Here is a 22,985-nt window from a genome sequence, read left to right on the forward strand (position 1 = left end):
ATGTTAATCACAGTTTCAGTGTAAGAGAGTACAGTCTGCCATATGAATCCTCCAGCATCTCAGACATTATCCCCTTATAAACTGCTCCACAGAGGTATTTCCATTGTTGGTCCTGTTATTGTGCATTTTTTTAATACTTCTCTGGTTTCTGGTTTTAACAGTTTTAAGTATACTATTGTTCACCCATTGCTAAAGAAACCTAGTTTAGACTCCCTGTCTCCAAGTAGCCAATCCTCAAACTGTCTATTCTTATCTGAGTTTCTGTAGAAAGTAATTTCATCCCAACTGATATCTTTTATGAATATCAATAGCTTCTTTTTCTGTTTCCTGTCTGGTTTTAGAGCACTTCATAACTCAAAGACAGCTCTTGTTAAGGGTACAAATGATCTACTGCCGACTGCAGATGGAGGTTACTGCTCGATTTTAGTTCTTTTATATATTTGGATAATAAAACAAGCTTTTAAAATATTACAGTGATCTTTTGAAAGCAGTGTGTAGTCAGGCTCACATTTCACATGTCTAAACTTCTCACATGGTTTCATTTCAATAAATGTTCAAATGATCAAATATTTCGGCAAAAATCAAAGATTAGATAAAAAGTCCAAAAACTGAAAACACATTTGTGTATCAGAACTTTGTTTTTTCTTCTTTCCTCTTCCATTAATCATCTCAGCAGCCCTCACATTTATCTGCTGACCCTTTGGAGGGGTCCCACCCCTAGGTTGGGAACCACTGCACTAAACTAGCTAACTGTATATCATTTTTAAGTATTAAGTCCTACCATTTCTAACTCTTCCAAACCAATATACAGATCTGAACCAAGCCTTTACCAGCTCCTCTCAGTTCACATTAAACTGATGTCTTGCAGCACAGGATACATAGAGTGTTAATACTGTAGGGCAGCGCTGATAGAAAAAGAAGATACCAATAATTAACTTTTTAAAAAAAGAAGAAAAAAAAAACACAATAAAAAGAGTGGTCTCGGGATGATATTTATAGTGACGTTAAGTACTTTTCCACTGGCGCCCATGTTTAAACATATTCAGTTTCATTATTTTTCAGTCAAACTTAATCATTTCTATTGCTTCAGTGATCCATTCATTCTGCTGGCGTATTAAAAACAACCCAGTTACTCATGATTACCTTCTTTGTGACCGTACATGGCGAGAGCAAAAGATCTTTTTGTTCTTTGAAGATACTCCTCTGAAGTGATCCAAATCTCCCAGTATACACGATTGTGGTGCGAGTGGAATGGCTTTATTAGTGAGGATCATTTCTTGCTTTTGTTATGCCAAAAAACCCCAAAAAAGATCTTTCATTTTATTAACAGATGGAGCAGAGTTCCTTCAGCGGCACCACATTTTTTACAATTACTGTCATCCCTTAAGCCCATTTCATATAGCTGTAACGGGGTATAATATATTCTGTTAAGTATTCATTCACTTTTTGACTGGTTCTGCACTTTGACGTTAAGTTTGGAGAATGCATCTGGTTAGAAAGGATGTTCTGTTTTATGCTTTGCTGTAAGAGGAGAACGGGGTTGGTTGTCACAGTCATTAGATGTCGGTCTCTAGAGGGCGCTGTTGTTAAAAAGTGTTGGTAGGGATTTGACATTAAAACGGAATAACTGAATAATCGTTTGTGGGGAGTGACTTCAACCTTTGTGCTGTTAATCAAGAGTTGAGCTCTGTGGTCGAGTATGAAGGGTTCATTAACAGCAGCTGGAAAGCAATTCTCACTTTCAGCCACAAGGAGGAGCTGTAAGCTGCTGTAAACCACCTCCACCTTTAAATCTGACACGGAGTGAATTTTTACTGCTGCCCTAGGCAACTTTGACTCGGTATATAAACCTCAGATACACACAGTCACAAGCTACCATAAGACAAGAAAACAAATCAATAATACAAGAGGTTCCTTTAGATTGTTAGAGAAGTTGGGCGATTTATGATTCTGTGACTCTGCTCACTCTACAAAGCTTCATAAATTAAATGTGTCATTAAAACCGAATAATTGAATAATCGTTTGCACTGTGTAGTCTAGTGTTTAGGTTCATTAACAGCTGCTGGAGAGTAATTTTCACTTTCAGCCACTAGGAGGAGCTCTAACAGAATGAATGTTTCCTGCTGGCCTCAGCTACTTTGACTCGGTAGTAAGTTAGCCTGCTGGTAAGTTCCTAGACTGGAGGGAACATGATGCAGACGAAGACACACAAAAGTTCAAATCTAGAAATGTCGCTTCAAAAACGACGATCAGAATAGTTGCTGCTTCATTTTCTACTTATCATCAGTGGTGGACGAAGTACACAGACCACGTACTTGAGTAGAAGTTGAGATACCTAGTGTAAAATATTACTCCAGTAAAAGTGAAAGTGCTCCCTTTAAATGTCGACTTGAGTAAAAGTATAAAAGTACTTGGCTTCAAATGTACTTAAGTATCAAAAGTAAAAGTAATTTGGTGTAATGTAGTTCCAATGTCTTGGTATGTCCTTTATACACTCAATCAAGTCATTTAAGGTTAAAAAGCCCACTAACACCACCCTGAAAACAAAATGTTTTCCATTTGTGATATCTGGTATTGATATCTTTTGAAATTATCATAAGCACATCATACTAAATGGAAATCACCTGATTAGGAATTAATAGGGAGGGGGAAAACCACACTAGACACATATTTCTTTAACTTCCATGTGTTGGCAGGGCAGGCTACTGGACAGCGAAACTTTGTCAAATGAATGCTAATAGAGATATGGATGGAGGAGAAGGCAAGTTGGGACAAGTAGCCAGGTAGGGGGCCGGGCCAAAACCGCTCGACACACGATGTGTTCTGATTGGTACACTTGCGGTGCACGTTCATTTGGACCTGTCACAGCAGCTGGTCATGCATGCATGTTGTGGAAAGGAACATTGAAAGGAACGACAGGTTTTTGGAAAGTAGTTGAGTAAAAAGTAAGATTTTCCTCTCTCAAATGTAGTTGAGTCAAAGTATAAAGTCTCACAAAACAATGATACTCAAGTAAAGTACAGATCCGCTAAAAAGTTACTTAAGTACAGTAACGAATTACTTGTACTTCGTTACTGTCCACCACTGCTTATCATTCAAGCTCCACTACTGACCAGTAAAATTTAAATCAAAGATCATTAAAGCAATTACAATTCATTCAGAGGGGAGCATGAAAAAAAACATCAAATATTTGCTGAGACAATGCTGTCCATGCAGCCACATGACAACTAAAGCTTCGCTGGCCATCAACATTTAGTAATTCTCCCTTCCAGCCACTAGGAGGAGCTGTAAGCTTGTGTAAACCACCTCCACCTTGTGTTGAAGTAAATCTGACACGGAGTGAATTTTTACTGCTGCCCTCAGCTACTTTGACTCGGTAGTAAGTTAGCCTGCTAGCTAGTAAGTTAGCCTGCTAGTTAGCTGACTCGGTAGTAAGTTAGCCTGCTAGCTAGCTGACTGGAGGGAACATGATGCAGACGAAGACACACTAAAGTCCAGCGTGGTTTAAAGGCTTCCAGAAAGTAAAGGATAATGTTGTCAGGTGTGAAATATGTGGAGCAGAGTTGAGCTACGGTGGCTTCACATGGACAAAAAGCTGATGTCTGCTGTGACGGTTACTGAGGGAGACGGACCTGACGCTAATCACCAAACTAGTACGTCAACATATGGAACTAAAGTCTCAGAGAGAAAGCTAACGTTACGTCTCTCATTGCTAACATGATGGTAAAGGAACTGCTCAGCGTTGTTTAAGCTGTTATATTTTTAGGGGTCTGTAAGCCTGTAAGATTTATTCTTTTAATTAATGTGTTTGTGTAAAGACATGAAGGCTGATTATCATTTAAATTAATACAAGTTTGTGCAGTTAAAGCTTGTTTGTTATGAATATTGAAAGTTATTTTTCATGTATTTCGCTCTTGTCAGTGCAGCAAATATTCGGTAATTTGTTGGTCTTACCCACCGGTTAACCAACCATGAAAAAACAGGCTCATGCACATTCCTAGTTGTGGTGTTGGTTGGTGTGATATATCGAGTCCTTTCTTTATTTTTAGACAAACAAGAGCCAGACTCCTCCAGATGTGAAGCTCAGAGCAGTCAGAGAGATGAAACTGCACAATATAGTTATATAAGGATTTAAAAAAGCACTTACAGGAATTATTTTGTTCTCTTGATGCAGTTGATTGTTGTATTTCAATGAAACTAAAGAGACTACAATTTCCCCCATTAAAATAGCACAGGGTCAACCAACCCAACGATGGGGACGGTTGTCACATATATGACGGCTCATATCTTTTGAATAGAATCAGCTGAAGGAGAGTCATTTCCCTCCATTCCCAGCTGACACTTTAGGCTTTCATTACTCACTAAAAGGGAAAATTGACCCCGTCTGTTTTGATTGTTCCTTCCTTCCTTCCTTCCTTCCTTCCATCTGTCCTTCCTTCCTTCCCTTCCTTCCTTCTTTCCTTTCCTTCCCTCCTTCCTTCCTCCATCCCTTCCTTCCTTCATCCCTCCCTCCCTCCCTCCTTTCCTTCCTTCCTCCATCCCTTCCTTCCGCCCTCCCTCCTTTCCTTCCTTGTTCCTCCCTTCTCCTTTCCTCCCTCCTTTCCTTCCGCCCTCCTTCCTTTCCTTCCTCCATTCTTTCCTTGCTTCCTTCCTTCCTTCCCTCCTTTCCTTATTACTTCTTCCCTCCTTTCCTTCCTTGCTCCTCCCTTCTCCTTTCCTTCCTTCTTCCTCCTTTCCTTCCTCCCTCCATCCTTTCCTTCCTTCTTCCTCCCTTTCTTCCTTCTTCCATTCTTTCCTTGCTTCCTTCCTTCCTTCCCTCCTTTCCTTCTTACTTCTTCCCTCCTTTCCTTCCTTGTTGCTCCCTTCTCCTTTCCTTCCTTCTTCCTCCTTTCCTTCCTCCCTCCATCCTTTCCTTCCTTCTTCCTCCATTCTTTCCTTGCTTCCTTCCTTCCTTCCCTCCTTTCCTTCTTACGTCTTCCCTCCTTTCCTTCCTTGTTTCTCCCTTCTCCTTTCCTTCCTTCTTCCTCCTTTCCTTCCTCCCTCCATCCTTTCCTTCCTTCTTCCTCCCTTTCTTCCTTCCTCCATTCTTTCCTTGCTTCCTTCCTTCCTTCCTTCCCTCCTTTCCTTCCTTGTTCCTCCCTTCTCCTTTCCTTCCTTCTTCCTCCTTTCCTTCCTCCCTCCATCCTTTCCTTCCTCCCTCCCTCCTTTCCTCCTTCCTTCCTCCCTCCTTCCCTTCCTTCTTCCTCCATCCCGTCCTTCCGCCCTCCCTCCTTTCCTTCCTTGTTCCTCCCTTCTCCTTTCCTCCCTCCCTCCTTTCCTTCCGCCCTCCTTCCTTTCCTTCCTTCTTCCTCCCTCCATTGTTTCCTTCCTTCTTCCTTCCCTCCTTTCCTTCTTACGTCTTCCCTCCTTTCCTTCCTTGTTTCTCCCTTCTCCTTTCCTTCCTTCTTCCTCCTTTCCTTCCTCCCTCCATCCTTTCCTTCCTTCTTCCTCCATTCTTTCCTTGCTTCCTTCCTTCCTTCCCTCCTTTCCTTCTTACGTCTTCCCTCCTTTCCTTCCTTGTTGCTCCCTTCTCCTTTCCTTCCTTCTTCCTCCTTTCCTTCCTCCCTCCATCCTTTCCTTCCTTCTTCCTCCCTTTCTTCCTTCCTCCATTCTTTCCTTGCTTCCTTCCTTCCTTCCCTCCTTTCCTTCTTACTTCTTCCCTCCTTTCCTTCCTTGTTCCTCCCTTCTCCTTTCCTTCCTTCTTCCTCCTTTCCTTCCTCCCTCCATCCTTTCCTTCCTCCCTTCCTTCCTTCATCCCTCCCTCCCTCCTTTCCTTCCTTCCTCCATCCCTTCCTTCCGCCCTCCCTCCTTTCCTTCCTTGTTCCTCCCTTCTCCTTTCCTCCCTCCCTCCTTTCCTTCCGCCCTCCTTCCTTTCCTTCCTTCTTCCTCCCTTTCTTCCTTCCTCCATTGTTTCCTTCCTTCTTCCTCCCTTTCTTCCTTCCCTCCTTTCCTTCTTACGTCTTCCCTCCTTTCCTTCCTTGTTTCTCCCTTCTCCTTTCCTTCCTTCTTCCTCCTTTCCTTCCTCCCTCCATCCTTTCCTTCCTTCTTCCTCCCTTTCTTCCTTCCTCCATTCTTTCCTTGCTTCCTTCCTTCCTTCCCTCCTTTCCTTCTTACTTCTTCCCTCCTTTCCTTCCTTGTTGCTCCCTTCTCCTTTCCTTCCTTCTTCCTCCTTTCCTTCCTCCCTCCATCCTTTCCTTCCTCCCTCCCTCCTTTCCTCCTTCCTTCCTCCCTCCTTCCCTTCCTTCTTCCTCCATCCCGTCCTTCCGCCCTCCCTCCCGTCCTTCCGCCCTCCCTCCTTTCCTTTTTTCCTTCTCTCCTAGTCCTTAAAAAAAAAGGTTTGGTTTGAATGTTGAGTGACGGGTGGAGGAGTTCCTTATCTGGCACTTTGTCTACAAAACAAATTAAAGATAATAAACCAATCATTTGTTTTTGTGAATTATATTTTATCAGAAACATAATAACTGCACAGCCTGGATTATAATTATATTACAACTGTTTTTATAGACTGATGTATCGCGCAGGAGTCACGGGGACGACTTCAGATTAAAAACCCCTTTGAGGTAAATTTGTGATTTTGTGGCGTATAAACAGAACTTGACTTGCCGCAGCTGTGTTTATGTGAGCGGAGCTGGGATGTATTTATGATCGGGACTAAAGTGATGAGGACAGCGTTTGGAAGTTGTGTTGTCGTGTGTCTAATGATCCGTTACACAATTACAGTCATCACAGCTCGCAGCTACACATCATTACTTTCTTCCTTCCATCTGTCCTTCCTTCCTTCCTTCTGTCCTTCCTTCCTTCCTTCTGTCCTTCCTTCCTTCCATCTGTCCTTCCTTCCTTTCTTCCTTCTTTTCTTCCTTCCTTCCTTCCTCCCATTTGTCCTTTCTTCCTTTCTTCCATCTGTCCTTCCTTTCTTCCTTCCATCTGTCCTTCCTTCCTTTCTTCCTTCTTTTCTTCCTTCTGTCCTTCCTTCTTTTCTTCCTTCCTTCCTTCCATCTGTCCTTCCTTCCTTCCTCCCATTTGTCCTTTCTTCCTTTCTTCCATCTGTCCTTTCTTCCATCTGTCCTTCCTTTCTTCCTTCTATCTGTCCTTCCTTCCTTCTGTCCTTCCTTTCTTCCTTCTATCTGTCCTTCCTTCCTTCTGTCCTTCCTTCCATCTGTCCTTCCTTCCTTTCTTCCTTCCGGTCTTCCCTTCTTTCCTTCCATCTGTCTTCTCTTCCCTCCCTTCCTTCCTTCCTTCCTTCCGGTCTCCTTTCCTTCCTCCCTTCCTTCCTTCCTTCCTTCCTTCCTTCCTTCCGGTCTTCTCTTCCCTTCCTTCCTTCCCTCCTTCCTTCCTTCCTTTCTTCCTTCTGTCCTTCCTTCCTTCCTTCTGCGTTTGGAAGTTGTGTTGTCGTGTGTCTAATGATCCGTTGCACAATTACAGTCATCACAGCTCGCAGCTACACATCAAGAGAGGCAGTACAGCAGTAAATCCCAGTTCATTTAGAGTCTCAGAGACATTAGACATCAAATGGACTGGTGTGTGTGCTCAGAGTGCAGCTGCAGAGTCCATCCAGCAGCAGCGGCAGCAGCAGGGGTTGTTTGTGAAGCTGTCAGCGGCAGTTCTCCTCCTCCTCCTCCTCCTCCTCCTCCAACGTTTCCCCAAAGGAAGGATTAGCGTGTCTCATCCCGCTGGGTCGACAGTATATTCACACTGTAATGTGAGCGAGAACGCTGCCGATGCTGCTGCTGAAAACAAGTTGCACTTACTACTTTGGTCGGTTAGTTCGGGGTAATTTTTTTTCTCTGAAGTATCCTTCCTTCCTTCCTTGCTTCCTTCCTTCCTCCCTCCTTACTCCTTTCCTTCCTCCTTTCCTTCCTCCCTTCCTTCTCTCCTAAATTCCTTCCTCTTTTCATCCTTACTCCTTTCCTTCCTTCCTTCCTTCCTTCCTCCCTCCCTCCTCACTCCTTTCCTTCCATCCTTCCTCCTTTCCTTCCTCCCTCCTTCCCTCCCTCCCTCCTTACTCCTTTCCTTCCTTCCCTCCTTCCTTCCTTCCTTCCTTCCTTCCTTCTGTCCTCCTTTCCTTCCTCCCTTCCCTCTCTCCTAAATTCCTTCCTCTTATCATCCTTACTCCTTTACTTCCTTCCTTCCTTCGTCCTCCTTTCCTTCCTCCCTTCCTCCTCTCCTAAATTCTCCTCCTCCTCCTCCAACGTTTCCCCAAAGGAAGGATTAGCGTGTCTCATCCCGCTGGGTCGACAGTATATTCACACTGTAATGTGAGCGAGAACGCTGCCGATGCTGCTGATGCTGAAAACAAGTTGCACTTCAAAAATTAGACACATCGCTCTGTGGAAGGAAAAGAAATACAACAGATGGTTGGACGGAGGAAAGAAAGAGAGAAGGAGTGAGTGAGGAAAGAAAGAAGGGAGGAATGAGGGAGGGAGGGAGAAAGGAAAAGAGGAAGGAAGGAAAGAAGGAAGTGAGGAAGGTAGGGGGGAGGAAAGAAAGAGAAGAGTGAGTGAGGAAAGAAGGGAGGGAGGGAGGAGGGAAGGAAGGAAGGAAGGAAAGACGGAAATGAGGGAGGAAGGAAGGGAGGGAGGAAGGAAGGAAGGACACGAGAAAGGAAGGAAGAGAGGAAAGGAAAGAAGGAAGCAGGGAGGGAGGGAGAAAGGAAAAGAGGAAGGAAGGATAGAAGGGAGGAAGGTAGGGGGGAGGAAAGAAAGAGAGAAGGAGTGAGTGAGGAAAGAAGGAAGGGAGGAGGGAAAGGAAGGAAGGAAAGAAAGAGAGGAGGGAGGGGAAGAAATACAACAGATGGTGGTGGAGGACTGTACACTGGCTCCCAGTTCTGCTACTGGTCTACAAATCACTGACTGGTTTAGGTCAGAATACATGAATGACATGTTATTACAGAGGGGTCAAACCTGCGGCCCGTGGGCCATAACCGGCCCACAGAGGGGTCCAATCAGGCCCACTTTTCTTCCTTCCTTCCTTTCTTCCATCTCTCTTTCCTGTCTTCTTTTCCTTTTTCCGTCCTTCCTTCCTTTCGCCTGTCCTTCCTTCCTTCTTTACTTACTTCCTTCCTTCCTGTCTCCTTTTCCTTTTTCCATCCTTCCTTCCTTTCTTCATTCCTTTCGTCTGTCCTTCCTTCCTTCTTTCCTTACTTCCTTCCTTCCTGTCTCCTTTTCCTTTTTCCATCCTTCCTTCCCTTCTTCCTACCTTTCGTCTGTCCTTCCTTCCATCTATCCTTACTTCCTTCCTTCCTGTCTCCTTTTCCTTTTTCCGTCTTTCCTTCCTTTCTTCCATCTTTCTTTCCAGTCTTCTTTTCCTTCCTTCCTTCCTTCCTTCCTTTCCAGTCCAGAAAGACCTGTTTTATTTATGAATGTACTTGGGTTTCGTTATTTCGGAAAAAGACAACCAAACAAAAACTCCTTTCCAGTGTATAAAGCGACTAAAAATGACGTAAACCAGAAAATAAAGGCGCAAAATTGACGTTAGCATGCCCTGCTAGTAGATTAGCATTTATAGCAGTAGTATTAGCTAGTGTTATAGTAAGCATATTTTTCTGTAGTGAAAAAAACTACAACTATAATACTAACATACAAATATTTATTGAAATCAATCAGTCAAACGATTACATTTTTAAATCGTGATTAATCGCAGAATTTCCATAGTTAATCTTGATTAATGGCGTTTTGAATTGCATGTTTAAAATCCTGTTATTTTCCATTTGAAGGCAGTTTTAAGCCCATAATGTAAAGCATTTCTTACCAGAGTGTCTTAACTGGGAATCAATCACGGCTCTGCTGCGACTCCCACACTCCAAAATGGTCCTTTGGTGGAGCTGAGGCTGGCTTGGCTGCACCTGGGTGTTTAGCGTGGAGGTGCTAACTCAAACTCCACGTACTCCGGTGGTAGTTAAACTCCGTTTGACACAGGTTGCATTTTACTTTTGACTTGTCAACTGAAGCGTCTGGAAGTGTTTTAAAGTTAAACAAGCCGTTCAAAAGTCCAGTAGCTCTCTTACTTTCCATCAGCGCGGTAGGTTTACTGCAGGAGGCCACTTCAAAGCATAGCGCTACAGCTAGAGGAGCCGTCTACGGGGGAGTAGAAGGGACAAAAAGGCTTGCTACATTAAAATGAGATTTAAAAAATTAAACGCGTTATGGATTGCATTAATCTAATCGCATTAACGCGTTAACGCTGACAGCCTTAAATGAAATACATTCAAAATATGAACAGATTAAATGTACTATCTACACGTGTAGCGTAGAGTCAGTATTACTCACCGTTAGCATGTCGTTAGCTAGCTGCAGGCTAAGTGAAAGTGAGTTCTCGTCTGTAAAACCTTTTCTCTTTTAAAAATGAAACATATTGTTTGATTTCTTTTTTTCCTCCGGAAGCATTAATCTATGATCTCTGTTGTTTGTCCAAGACTGTTTTTCTTTAGTAAGGAGCCAAGAAAAGAGAAATAAATAAAACATCATCCTACATTTCGTCTTCGTAATCTATCGAACAGGTCGGTGTTTGAAAATAAACAGATGAACTGGTCTCGGTGGGTTTCACTGATGAGCCGGCGGACTTCTAACACACAGCCATCAGGCAGCAGGAGTTTCAGTTTGTTTCTGCAAATACAAAAACATCGAAACAGAGTCATTCTTCTTCTACATGGCAGAGGACGGATGAACAGAACACCAGCAAAGAAGAAGAAGAAGAAGAAGAGGAAGGAGCAGGATGTTGTTTCCATTTCCACTGAAGCTTCTTGACCTTCAGTTTGAGGGTCAGTGACAAATAACGGGTCTGAAAAATGAGAAAATCAAAAATATCTTAAATCTAGATTAAAAGCAAGAAACAATTCAAAATTATCTTTAAATAGTTTTAAAAGCAGCAACAGGTTTGTTAAAATTTTACTTTTAGTATTTTTGTTGGTTTTATATCATTTAAATGACATTTGCACCATTTTTTACCAAAAGTAAGACTGAATGCTCCTGAAAATGTCAAATGGTGTAACCACAAAAGAATGATATATATTAAATATTTTATCCACCTAGAAAGAAAGATAAATGAGGAAGAAGAGAGGAAGAGGAAAGAAAGAAAGAAAGGTTCCTGGTCTCCATGGTTACCCAGAGTAAATGTAATATTTAGAGCAATAGTATTCCATTAGCTTTATTTAATATAAAAGTTATAATGTAAGATCATGCCAAACTAGTTGATATGGTGTTAGGTAGGAAGGAAGGAAGGAAGGAAGGAAGGAAGGTGTTTTATTGACTATTTACTGTTTTTAAGCTAGTTGAATTATTTGGTACAAAGTTTTTATGGTTACACCACTTAGACATTTTTACCATAATCCTCTAATATATTCTCTCTCCTTCCTTCCTTCCTTCCTTCCTCCCTTCCTTCCTTCCTTCCAAAGTTTTTATGGTTACACCACTTTTAGAAGGAAGGAAGGAAGGAAAAGAGTAAGGAGGGAGGGAGGAAGGAAGGGAGGAAGGAAGGAAGGAAAAGAGGAAGGAGGGAGGGAGGAAGGAAGGAAGGAAGGAAGGAAGGAAGGAAAAGAGTAAGGAGGGAGGGAGGAAGGAAAGGAGGGTTAAAGTCTGTGTTTCCATGTTGAAGAATATCTTCTTAGTAAGGAAGGAAGGAAAGAATGAAGGAAGGAAGGAAGGAAGGAAAAGAGTAAAGATCTTCTTGATCTCCTCGTGTGGCTGCACGCTGACTTATAAACCGAGGTTTGATTTCAGCGGCTTGCAGATCAGCGTCGGTACTGCAGTTTGCACCCTGGAGACTCTCTGACAGGGAGGGAGGGAGGGAGGAAGGAAGGAAAGAAGGAAAGAAGGAAGGAAGGAAGGATCAGCGTTGGTACTGCAGTTTGCACCCTGGAGACTCTCTGACAGGGAGGGAGGGAGGGAGGAAGGAAGGAAAGAAGGAAAGAAGGAAGGAAGGAAGGATCAGCGTTGGTACTGCAGTTTGCACCCTGGAGACTCTCTGACAGGGAGGGAGGGAGGGAGGAAGGAAGGAAGGAAGGAAGGAAGGATCAGCGTTGGTACTGCAGTTTGCACCCCGGAGGCTCTCTGGCAGGGAGGGAGGGAGGAAGGAAGGAAGGAAGGAAGGAAGGAAGGAAGGAAGGATCAGCATTGGTACTGCAGTTTGCACCCCAGAGGCTCTCTGACAGGGAGGGAGGGAGGGAGGGAGGAAGGAAGGAAGGAAGGAAGGAAGGAAGGATCAGCGTTGGTACTGCAGTTTGCACCCCGGAGGCTCTCTGGCAGGGAGGGAGGGGGGAAGGAAGGAAGGAAGGAAAGAAGGAAGGAAGGAAGGATCAGCGTTTGTACTGCAGTTTGCACCCCGGAGGCTCTCTGGCAGGGAGGGAGGGAGGGAGGAAGGAAGGAAAGAAGGAAGGAAAGAGTAAGGAGGGAGGGAGGAAGGGAGGAAGGAAGAAAGGAAGGAAGGAAGGATCAGCGTTGGTACTGCAGTTTGCACCCCGGAGGCTCTGTGGCACATCTAAGCAGACAGTGATAGATGGCTGAGATTAGAGAGCAGCATATCAGACTCTGCTCTTTGATCCGTCGGGCCTGAAAGTGCTCGGGCCTTTTCAAAAACCAGCCTCCAACCAGCGTCCCGGATCGCATTTCAAAGCTGGACAATGTCTACTGAGAAAGAGCCATTTAGCCCCGCTGCCACTGTAATGTAAAAACCAGGTAGCTGCCTCTTTCCTTCCTGACACGGATTCCTCCCTCAGTGTTGTCTTTAGAGCAGCAGGGTATTCTATTCAGGCGCACAGGCCATGAAATATGGTGCGTATCTGTGTTTGGCCGCGAGCCAGGCGGAGGGTCGGCATGTCGGGCCAGACGGGACGGTGATGAATCGCTCAGATTTCACTGGGGTTGGAAACAGAGCTCCATTCTTGTAGGAAGACAGTAAATGGTGGTGAGGGGGGGGGGGGGGTTATATTGGGAATCTTCATCTACTTTGAACATGTTGGGATGCTACGTCCATCAGAAAAATAATCAACATTAAGGAAAGGAAAGAAGGAAGGGAGGAATGAAGGAAAGGAAGGGGTTGGATTTCACTTTTTTATAGTTTTGGTGTACATTAACCCTCCTGTTCTCCTCAAGTCAAGGGAGGAAGGAAGGAAGGAGGAAGGAAAGGAGGAAGAAGGAAGGAAGTACGGGGGAAAGAAGGAAGTAAAGGAGGGAGGGACTGACTCCTTCTCAGGAGTCAGTCTGCTTAATGGAGCCGATGACGTTGATGTTCTTAATGAGACGAAGTCTATTAGAAAGATCTGTTTCACTACTGTACAGACCCAAAAAACTGTCAATTCCTTCCTTCCTTCCTTCCTTCCTTCCTTCCTTCCTCTGTCCTTCCTGAAAGATCTGTTTCACTACTGTACAGACCCAAAAAACTGCCAATGAAATGTCTAATATAAAGTAAGAAGTTGTCATCTATAGAAACAATGCTGTAAATATCAAGGACGAGACATATGGCGCTTTTCCACTACACAGTTCCAGCTTCCTTCTTTCCTTCCTTCCTTCTGTCCTTCCTGTCTTCTTTTCCTTCCTTCCTTCCTTCCTTCTTTCTGTCTCACACAAAGCAAGAGAAGAGAAACCAATCGCTGTAACTCTGTTGCCGGTATTTAAAAATGTCGGGTTTGATTCTTGTGTGGGACGGCTCATGACTCTTCCAGCGAGAACTCTTCTGACCAATCAGAGGCCGGCAGTCTGATGACATCACATTTAGTATCAGCTCGGCTCGCTTGTAACCTCGGCAGGGCAGGTACCAAAAAAGCACCAGGTACCAGGTACTATCCCTAGTGGAAACACCAAGTCGAGGCGAGCTGAGTCGAGCTGGAACTGTATAGTGGAAAAGCCCCATTCCTTCCCTCTTTCTTTCCTCCTCATTACCTTCCTTCTTTCCTCTGTCCGTCCGTCCGTCCGTCCTTCCTTCCTTCCTCCCTCCCTCCCTCCCATTCCTTCCTCCCCATTACCTTCCTTCTTTCCTCTGTCCGTCCGTCCGTCCTTCCTTCCTTCCTCCCTCCCTCCCTCTCCTTCCTCTCTCCTTCTTTCCTCCCCATTACCTTCCTTCTTTCCTCTGTCTGTCCATCCGTCCGTCCGTCCTTCCTTCCTCCCTCCCTCCCTCCCTCCCTCCCTCCCATTCCTTCCCTCTTTCTTTCCTCCCCATTACCTTCCTTCTTTCCTTCCTCCCTCCCTCCCTTCCTTCTATCTGTCCTTCCTCCCTCCTTCTTTCTTTCTTTCCTCCCCATTACCTTCCTTCTTTCCTCTGTCCGTCCGTCCGTCCTTTCTTCCTTCCTCCCTCCCTCCCTTCCTTCTGTCTGTCCTTCCTCCCTCCTTCTTTCTTTCTTTCCCCCCATTACCTTCCTTCTTTCCTCTGTCCGTCCGTCCGTCCTTCCTCCCTCCCCTTTCTTCCTTCCTTCCCTTCCTTCCTCTCTCCTTTTTTCCTTCCCTCTTTCTTTCCTCCCCATTACCTTCCTTCTTTCCTCTGTCCGTCCGTCCGTCCTTTCTTCCTTCCTCCCTCCCTCCCTTCCTTCTGTCTGTCCTTCCTCCCTCCTTCTTTCTTTCTTTCCCCCCCATTACCTTCCTTCTTTCCTCTGTCCGTCCGTCCGTCCTTCCTCCCTCCCCTTTCTTCCTTCCTTCCCTTCCTTCCTCTCTCCTTTTTTCCTTCCCTCTTTCTTTCCTCCCCATTACCTTCCTTCTTTCCTCTGTCCGTCCGTCCGTCCGTCCTTCCTTCCTCCCTCCCTCCCTCCCATTCCCTCCTCTCTCCTTCTTTCCTCCCCATTACCTTCCTTCTTTCCTCTGTCCGTCCGTCCTTCCTTCCTCCCTCCCTCCCTCCCATTCCTTCTTCTCTCCTTCTTTCCTCCCCATTACCTTCCTTCTTTCCTATGTCCTTCTTTCCTTCCTTCTCTCTTTCTTTCCTCCCCATTACCTTCCTTCTTTCCTTCCTTCCACCCAAGTGTGTGAAGGTGTCAGGTGGAGCGACGCTATTCAAGACTAACTTTGCTTCGACTTAACATCCTTAGACGCCTCGTGAGAGCAATAAAAGGCCAATAAATGAAAGTAGACGTGTTTATATGCACCTGAATGATCTGGTGGACGTTATAAAAGTGTAACAGCAAGGATCCGTTTCTACTGAAGCATCAACGATTCCTTTTCTTAGTGATTTGATATTTTTGGCGTATTTCTGCTCAGATTCGATTTGAATTTACAAAACCTCATCGTCCTGTCTGTAACTTGTGTCAAGCTTAACCCCCGTGTCGTCCTCCCGGGTCAAGGAAGGATAGGAGGAAGGAAGGAAGGAGGAAGGCAGGAAGGAAGGAAGGAAGGAAGGAAGGAAAGGAGTAAGGAGGGAGGTCCTCCCGGGTCAAATTGACCCCATCTGTTTTGACTGTTCCTTCCTTCCTTCCTTCCTCCCTTCCTTCTGTTCTTCTTTCCTTCCCTCTGTCCTTCCTTCCTTCCTTCCTTCCTCCCTCCCTTCCTTCCTTCTTCCCTTCCTCCCTTCCTTCTGTTCTTCTTTCCTTCCCTCTGTCCTTCCTTCCTTCCTCCCTTCCTTCTTTCCTTCCTCTCTTCCTTCTGTTCTTCTTTGCTTCCCTCTGTCCTTCTTTCCTTCCTTCCTTCCTTTCTTCTGTCCTTCTTACCTCCCTCCCTCCTTCTCTCTTTCCTTCCTTCCTTCCTTCCCTCCCACCCTCCCTCCTTCCCTCCTTCCTCCCTCCCACCTACCTTCCTACCCTCCCTCCTTCCTTCTTTCCTCCCTCCCTCCCTCCTTCCTTCCTTCCTTTCTTCTGTCCTTCTTACCTCCCTCCCTCCTTCTCTCTTTCCTTCCTTCCTTCCTTCCCTCCCTCCCTCCCTCCTTCTTTCCTTGACTTAAGGACAACAGGAGGGTTAATCTAAAGGCCTCTTTGACGGTGCCATGCAGGTAAAAGAAGTCCACCATCCATTCAAAGCAAAGAAGCAAACTAAAGAATAAAGAGATCATGGCTGCTGCTGTCCAGCCCGTCCCTCCGGTGCATGCTAGTACTATACCTGCCTACCTAGTAGTATATGAACTATGACAGATTTAAAATGCAGAATCAGTTTAGTATGCAGCTGGGACAAAGAGCAGCTCACCTAAAACTGTTTTTCTTCTGCCCTTTATAACCATTAAAGTCCCTGAAAACTCATTTCGATGTAGAAAGAACAATTGAAATTTCTTGTGAATTGCAACACAAAGATTTTGCCGATTAGACTCTGTTAAAGTAAAGTATGTTCATAAGCGTAGGTCTTTATGAAGCTAGGAAATAAGACCGGATCCCCTGGAGTCTAGATGCTATAGTGGAGGTGGAATGATCCAGCAGATGGTTGATGGACCTTTGGTTGGGTCTCTCTGGACAGAGCGGAGGACACAGTGACAATGGGGAGGAAATCGGTTGCACAACAGCAGGTCTGCAGAATAGAGAATGAAAGGATGATGACAGCGTGGGAAAGTGATTGAGAAATAGAGCAGAAGAAGAAGAAGATAGCAGCGTTCACTCCTGATATTTGTAGGTAGAGTGTAATGATAGAGATCTCCCAAATGCCAAAGTGTTTACGCCAAAGCCTCATTTTCTATATCAGTTTTCTACGGAGTAATGGGTCCAACATGAAGACGGTATCTTCTGCCAAAGACTCCTGACAGTGATGTGTATTTTTCTCTCTGCACTCTTCTCTCTGGTTTAAAAGAAGCATGGTGAGAAAAAGGTGTTTTACATGTATTGTTGCTTGTTTATAAATATTTAAAGAGGAGACTTTCTTCACATCTCCAGCTCTATATTAATATTCTGTGTCTCTACTGGAATATCTTTACATGATTTCCAGTTAAAAACTCCTTATTTATCTTCTACTGGTCCTTTATGCAGCCGCTCAGTTCAGCCTCTGTCTGAAACAGGCCGTTTTAGCTCTGTGTCTCTTTAAGACCCCCCCCAAATGACCCCACTGTGTTCTGATTGGTCGACTTCGACTATAGTAGTAGTAACACGAACAACACATTGAAAAACTCACAGACTGTATAAAAGAAATGGACGTAACATCCGTGACGTCACCTATTGGTTTGTGGACTGCTGCTCGGAAGCCAATAGTTTCTAATCTAGGCAGCGCCATCTTGAAAATTTCAGATGCATGCAAACAGGGATTCTACTTATATGGACATGAGGCGGGGCCATGGGCGGAGCGGGGAGGTTGCTATGGTTACGAGGGCTGGATCTCGAGGACATTGGTCAATCAACCTGTCAATCAGGACGTAGCCACGCCCTAATGCATACCCTGCTTTATCGTCACATATAAAATCAGGGAGGCCAAAATGTCCCAAATGAACATCATACTGCATTGAAGAAGGCTTTAAACTAGCGATTGAGACCATAAACACATTTTGAAAACGTTTACTGAGGTTAGAAATCAAGTGAGAAGTTGGTGAATTCTCCATTGACTTGTATAGAGACGGTCGCCCCCTGGTGACCTTTTGATAGAATGCAGCTCTAAGTTACTTCCTGGTTGGCCTCATTTCAGAGGACCGGAACTCCCCGCCTGGTTTTAACATTAGGCTATATGTATAGTTCTGTACAGTAGTGAAACAGATCTTTCAGGAAGGACAGAGGAAGTAGGGAAGGAAAGATGAAGGAAGGAAGGAATTGCCAGTTTTTTGGGTCTGTACAGTAGTAAAGGAGGGAGGAAGGAAGGGAGGAAGGAAGAAAGAAGGAAGCTATCTTTCTAATAGACTCTGTCTCATTAAGAACATCAACGTCATCGGCTCCATTAAGCAGTCTGACTCCTGAGAAGCTGCTCGCTGTTTATTTTACTTTCTCCTGGAGAGATTTGTTTTAATTTGGCCTCCAAGAAACTGTCATTAAGTTTTAGCTTGAGGCCTGTTTGTTCCTAACCGACACAAAATGGTGATAATTTAGCTAAAATGAAGGAAAGAAAGGGAAGATTCAGTAAAAACAGTAAAACAGTGGTGGAAATGACATTTAATCAAGTGTAATTTTGAGGTATTTGTACTTTGAGTATTTCCATGTGATGCTACTTTCTACATCTCATCAACTACGCTTATCTGACAGCTTTAGTTACTTTTCAGACGAAGATCTGACACAATGGATTATATAACAAGCTTAAGGAAGGAAGGAAGGAAGGAAGGAAGGAGGAAAGGAAAGGAAAGAAGGAAGGAAGGAGGGAAGGAAAGGAGGGAGGGAGGAAGGGAGGAAGCAAGGAGGGAAGGAAGGAAAGGAGGGTGGAAGGAAGGAAGGAAATTAGGGAGGAAGGAAGGAAAGGAGGGAGGGAGGGGGGAAAGAAGGAAGGAAGGAAGGAAGGAAAAGTCAAAACAGAGAACGACACATCCACGGGGGAATCAAAGCCAAAATATAAAAATTAAAGTGCAATACCACTGATGGCCACTAGAGGGCATGCTCCAGTAGACTCCATTCAAAGAGCTTCATTTCTTTTCAGACGAAGATTTTACACAATGGATAATATTATAAGCTTAAGGAAGGAAGGAAGGAAAGGAGGGAGGAAGGAAAGGAGGGAGGAAGGAAGGGAGGAAGGAAGGAAGGAAAGGAGGGAGGAAGGAAGGAAGGAGGAAATGAGGGAGGGAAGGAGGAAGGAAGGAGGAAATGAGGGAGGAAGAAATTAATGAAAGAGAGAAGTAAAGGAATGAAAGAGAGAAGGAAGAAGGAAGGAAGGAAGGAAGGAAGGAAAGAGGGAGGAAGGAAGAAAGGAAGGAAGGAAGGAAGGAATTACACATCCATGGGGAATCAAAGCCAAAGGGCCAAAATACAGAAAATTAAAGTGCAATACCACCAATGGCCACTAGAGGGCCGGCTCCAGTAGACTCCCATTCATAAAACCTCACTTGCTCACAGTGACGAGTCCGTCTGCTATTAATGTCTGATGTCGATGGTTTCTCCCTGTAGCTTTTCCACTGCACACATACTAGGACCTTTTCATTTGTCCTCATTTCATATAACTGCTCCACTGGGCTCGATCATCGAAGGAAAGGAGGGAGGAAGGAAGGGAGGGAAGGAAAGAAGGAAGGAAGAAGGGAGGAAGGAAGGAAGGGAGGAAAGGAGGGAGGAAGGAAGGAGGAAATGAGGGAGGAAGGAAGGAATGAAAGAGAGAAGGAGGAAGGAAGGAAGGAAGGAAGGAGGAAATGAGGGAGGGAGGAAGGAAGGAAAGAGAGAAGGAGGAAGGAAAGAAGGAGGGAGGGAGGAAAAGAAAGAAAGAAGGAAGGAAGGACGGAGGAAGGAGGGAGGGGAGGAAAGAGGGAGGTAGGAAGGAGGGAGAGAAGGAAGGAATGAAGGAGGGAAGGAAGGAAAGAAGGGAGGAAGGAGGACTTTAAAGTGCAATACCACTGATGGCCACTAGAGGGCCGGCTCCAGTAGACTCTCATTCAAAGAGCATCATTACTTTTCAGACGAAGATTTTACACAATGGATCATATAACAAGCTTAAAGAAGGAAGGAAGGAAGGAAGGAAGGAAGGAAGGAAAGGAGGGAGGAAGGAAGGGAGGAAGGAAGGAGGGAAGGAAAGACGGAAGGAAGTAAGGAAGGATGAATAATTTAAAGTGCAATACCACCAATGGCCACTAGAGGGCTGGCTATTCTCTCTAGAAATAATAAGTCAATCATTGCTTTCAAATAAAACCTCACTTGCTCACAGTGACTAGTCCGTCTGCTATTAATGTCTGATGTCGATGGTTCTCCCTGTAGCTTTTCCACTGCACACATACTAGGACCTTTTCATTTGTCCTCATTCCATATAACTGCTCCACTGGGCTCGATCATTCGGACCACCTCCTACATTATGTGAGGCGATGTCCAATAAATCACCGGAAATCATCACAATCCTGAAGTTCTCTAAAGGGTAATTGATTCTGTTATTAATGATCCTTCCACTTCTTTCTTTTTTCTTATACTTGAGGTCGAGCTGTCTCAAAATTCTCTCGCTCATTTTTTAAAATAAGGTGGAGAATATCAGGTATAAATCCAACTTGACTCTTTCACTTTTTTTCTATTTCTCATGTTTTTTCTGTCTTTTTTTTTTCTCCCCGAGAGTTGAAAAGAGAGTACAGTCGACCATATGAACTCCTCCTCCTTGCAGGTATTTTCCACTTTTGCACATTTTTCAATACTTCTTTGGCTTCTGATTCTTTTCCACAAACAGTTTTAAACACACTATTGTCCATTCATTACTAAAGAAAACCTAGTTTGTCCACAAATAACTCCACACCAACCAACAAATGATCCTATTTTTATCTAAAGTTCTCGAAAAAGTACCTTCATCCCAACGGATATCTTTTATGAATAGTGTTTTTTAACAGTTTCCAGTCTGGTTTTAGACCGCTTCATAGCACCAAGCCAGCTCTTATTAAGGTTACCAATGACCTACAGCTGACTGCAGACAGAAATGACTGCTGCTCGACTTCAGTTATTTTAGATTTAAGTGCTGCAGTTGATCATGGTGTCCTCTTACACCGTTTGGAAACTTGGCTTATAACACTCGTAGCTCTCCAGCAGAACTTGCTCTGGGTAACTCTTCTTCCTCGATGACTCAGTTGAGTTGTGGAGTCCCTCAAGGCTCTGTTCTTGGTCCCATTTTGGTGTTTGTTTTATATACACGCTGCCTCTTGGCCAGGCTATTCAGAGTCATGATGCGCTTTATGGTTTTTATGCTGACGACACTCAGTTATACATGTAATTAAAACCCACTGATCCTTATTACAGCCTGTGTTTCTGATATTAAATCCTGGATGTTCTCAACTTATTCAACTTATTACCAGGGCAAAGAGGCTTGATCATGTTACCTCTGTGCTTGCCCTGCTACACCGGCTCCCTTTTAGATTTCACATTGATTTTAAAATCTTATTATTCACTATTAAGGCTTTACACGACCTTCCTCTTAAATACATCTCTGAGTTATTGATCTGGTATGAGCCCTCTCAGACATTAAGATCTGCAGATGAAGCCCAGCTGGTTATTCCCACTCTCTAGCTTCTTTTAAATCTTTTCTCTAAATCTTTTTTACTTGGTCTTATTCATTTTATTGTCAGTACTTTCTTTGTGCTCATGTCTTTGGCCTTACTCGTTATTTTATCTGCTTTGCCTGGTTTTATTTCCTTTTTTTAAGCATTTTGTAACACTGTTTAGAAAAGTGCTGTTATTATTAAAATTACTATTATTTGGGAATTCAAATCAGTCTTAATAATCTAATGATTTCAGATATATCAATTAGAGCAACCAAACCACTGCTTTTACTGTAATACTGTAATACTATAAGTACTTATGAACTTTTACTGTAGTAGGATTTTTCATGCAGGAGTATTTTTCATTGCTTTATTGATACTTTTATTTAAGTAAAGGGTCTGACTACTTCCTCCTCCACTGTAAATGTAAAAAGTGAGATGTGTTTGCCTGTGGTGTCTGTGTTTTGCTGCCTTTGAGTCCACTGAAATGTAAAAATAATGAAAAAAATATCTGCTGTCTGCCATTTTAATACACATATTTCCCTCAAATAGAGTCATTTTAAAAGGAGACCGCAGTTCAAAGACGTGGACAGGATGAGACTTCTAATTCGAAACAGTGTGGATGTGGCAGAGTTACAACGGCAAAGTACTTTCAGCTCGTGTGAAGCAAAAGAAAGTAAAACTGGATGAGGTCTGACGTGGAAAACAGGGACACTAAACCAAAACGGAGGCAGACATGACGTCGCTCGCCGCATGCAGAGGTCTTCTCTCGGAGCCGTCGTCGTTCCGAACGGCCGGCGATGGACAACATTTCCTTGAAAAGTATTCCCATCGACGCGCTCTTCAGCTGGGCTGCCAGAGCGGCGAAGAGTCCAGAGTACACAGTTTACAGCTCGCCGCACTTCACGTCTAATGTTCCACGCTCCCTTCAGATTTCCACTTCAACACCCACTTTAATGCGTGCAAACGACTCCAGTTACTGTTTCATTACCGGCCTATAAACTCTACGATAAGTGGCTCCGTCACATCCATTTGAAAGCCGTCCAAGTCGTCGCCCACAAAGTGGTCGCTTCAGTGTGCAGCGTGCGTGTGCTTGGGCTGGACTTAATGCTGCATTTATTGCCACTGACTGGCCCATTGTAATCCATGTCAGATGGTGTCCCAGCCTTTTGTTTTTGTGAGGAGTACAAAGGGAGAAACAGGAGAGGACTCGGTGACTTTGTGAGGGTTACGTAACATGTAGGGTTACATTTAAGGAAAGTTTAGAGTTGGTTCCTGATCTGAGGTCACAGCAGAGGAGCTGATCGGCTCCTCCAGAGATTTTCTGTTGAGACACCAGCGCAAAAGTGAAGACTGGGATCATCATATTAAAAAAACAGAACAATTCCACTTCATCCTTTATCTGTAACCTACAAAATAACCTGAACAATTAAGGTCTGGTTAGAGATGAGCTAAAACTACTTGGTAAATAGTTGCAGATGGTCAAAGTTCAATTTTCAGCTCATCAGCAGACTCTAGAATAAACCACCACAACAATGACAGAAAGTGCTGAAGAGAAACTATGATGGAGTCCCTTTTTCTGCCGTGACTTCATTGAGAAATATAGTAACCTGGTCAAGTGTTGCCTCATTCAGAAGTTCCTCTGTGAGATATTCAGTCTTAAGATAGGTTCAACAGTCAGGAGCCCAAATGAGCATTAAAGGTTTTTCTCTCTGTAATGATTCCTCCTATTCATACTGACCATTAGAAGATCTCTTCATAATGTCTACAATGGAAATGATGGAGGACTAAATCCACAGTCCTCCTTCTGTTATTTAAAAGTTGATGTGAAGCTAATATGAAGCTTCAGCGTCCAAATGAGTCAAATCTTCATCTTCTATGTTTCAGCGTTACACTGTTTTTAGTAGCAAAGTCTTTTTGTTCCTATACTTCCACCACAGCTCAACAGGGAAACACTAAGAGGGAATCTGATAAGCTTCAGTCGTCCAAATGAGTCAGAC

This window comes from Scomber japonicus, chromosome 2 (genome assembly GCF_027409825.1).
Source record: "Scomber japonicus isolate fScoJap1 chromosome 2, fScoJap1.pri, whole genome shotgun sequence".
Lineage (NCBI taxonomy): Eukaryota > Metazoa > Chordata > Actinopteri > Scombriformes > Scombridae > Scomber > Scomber japonicus.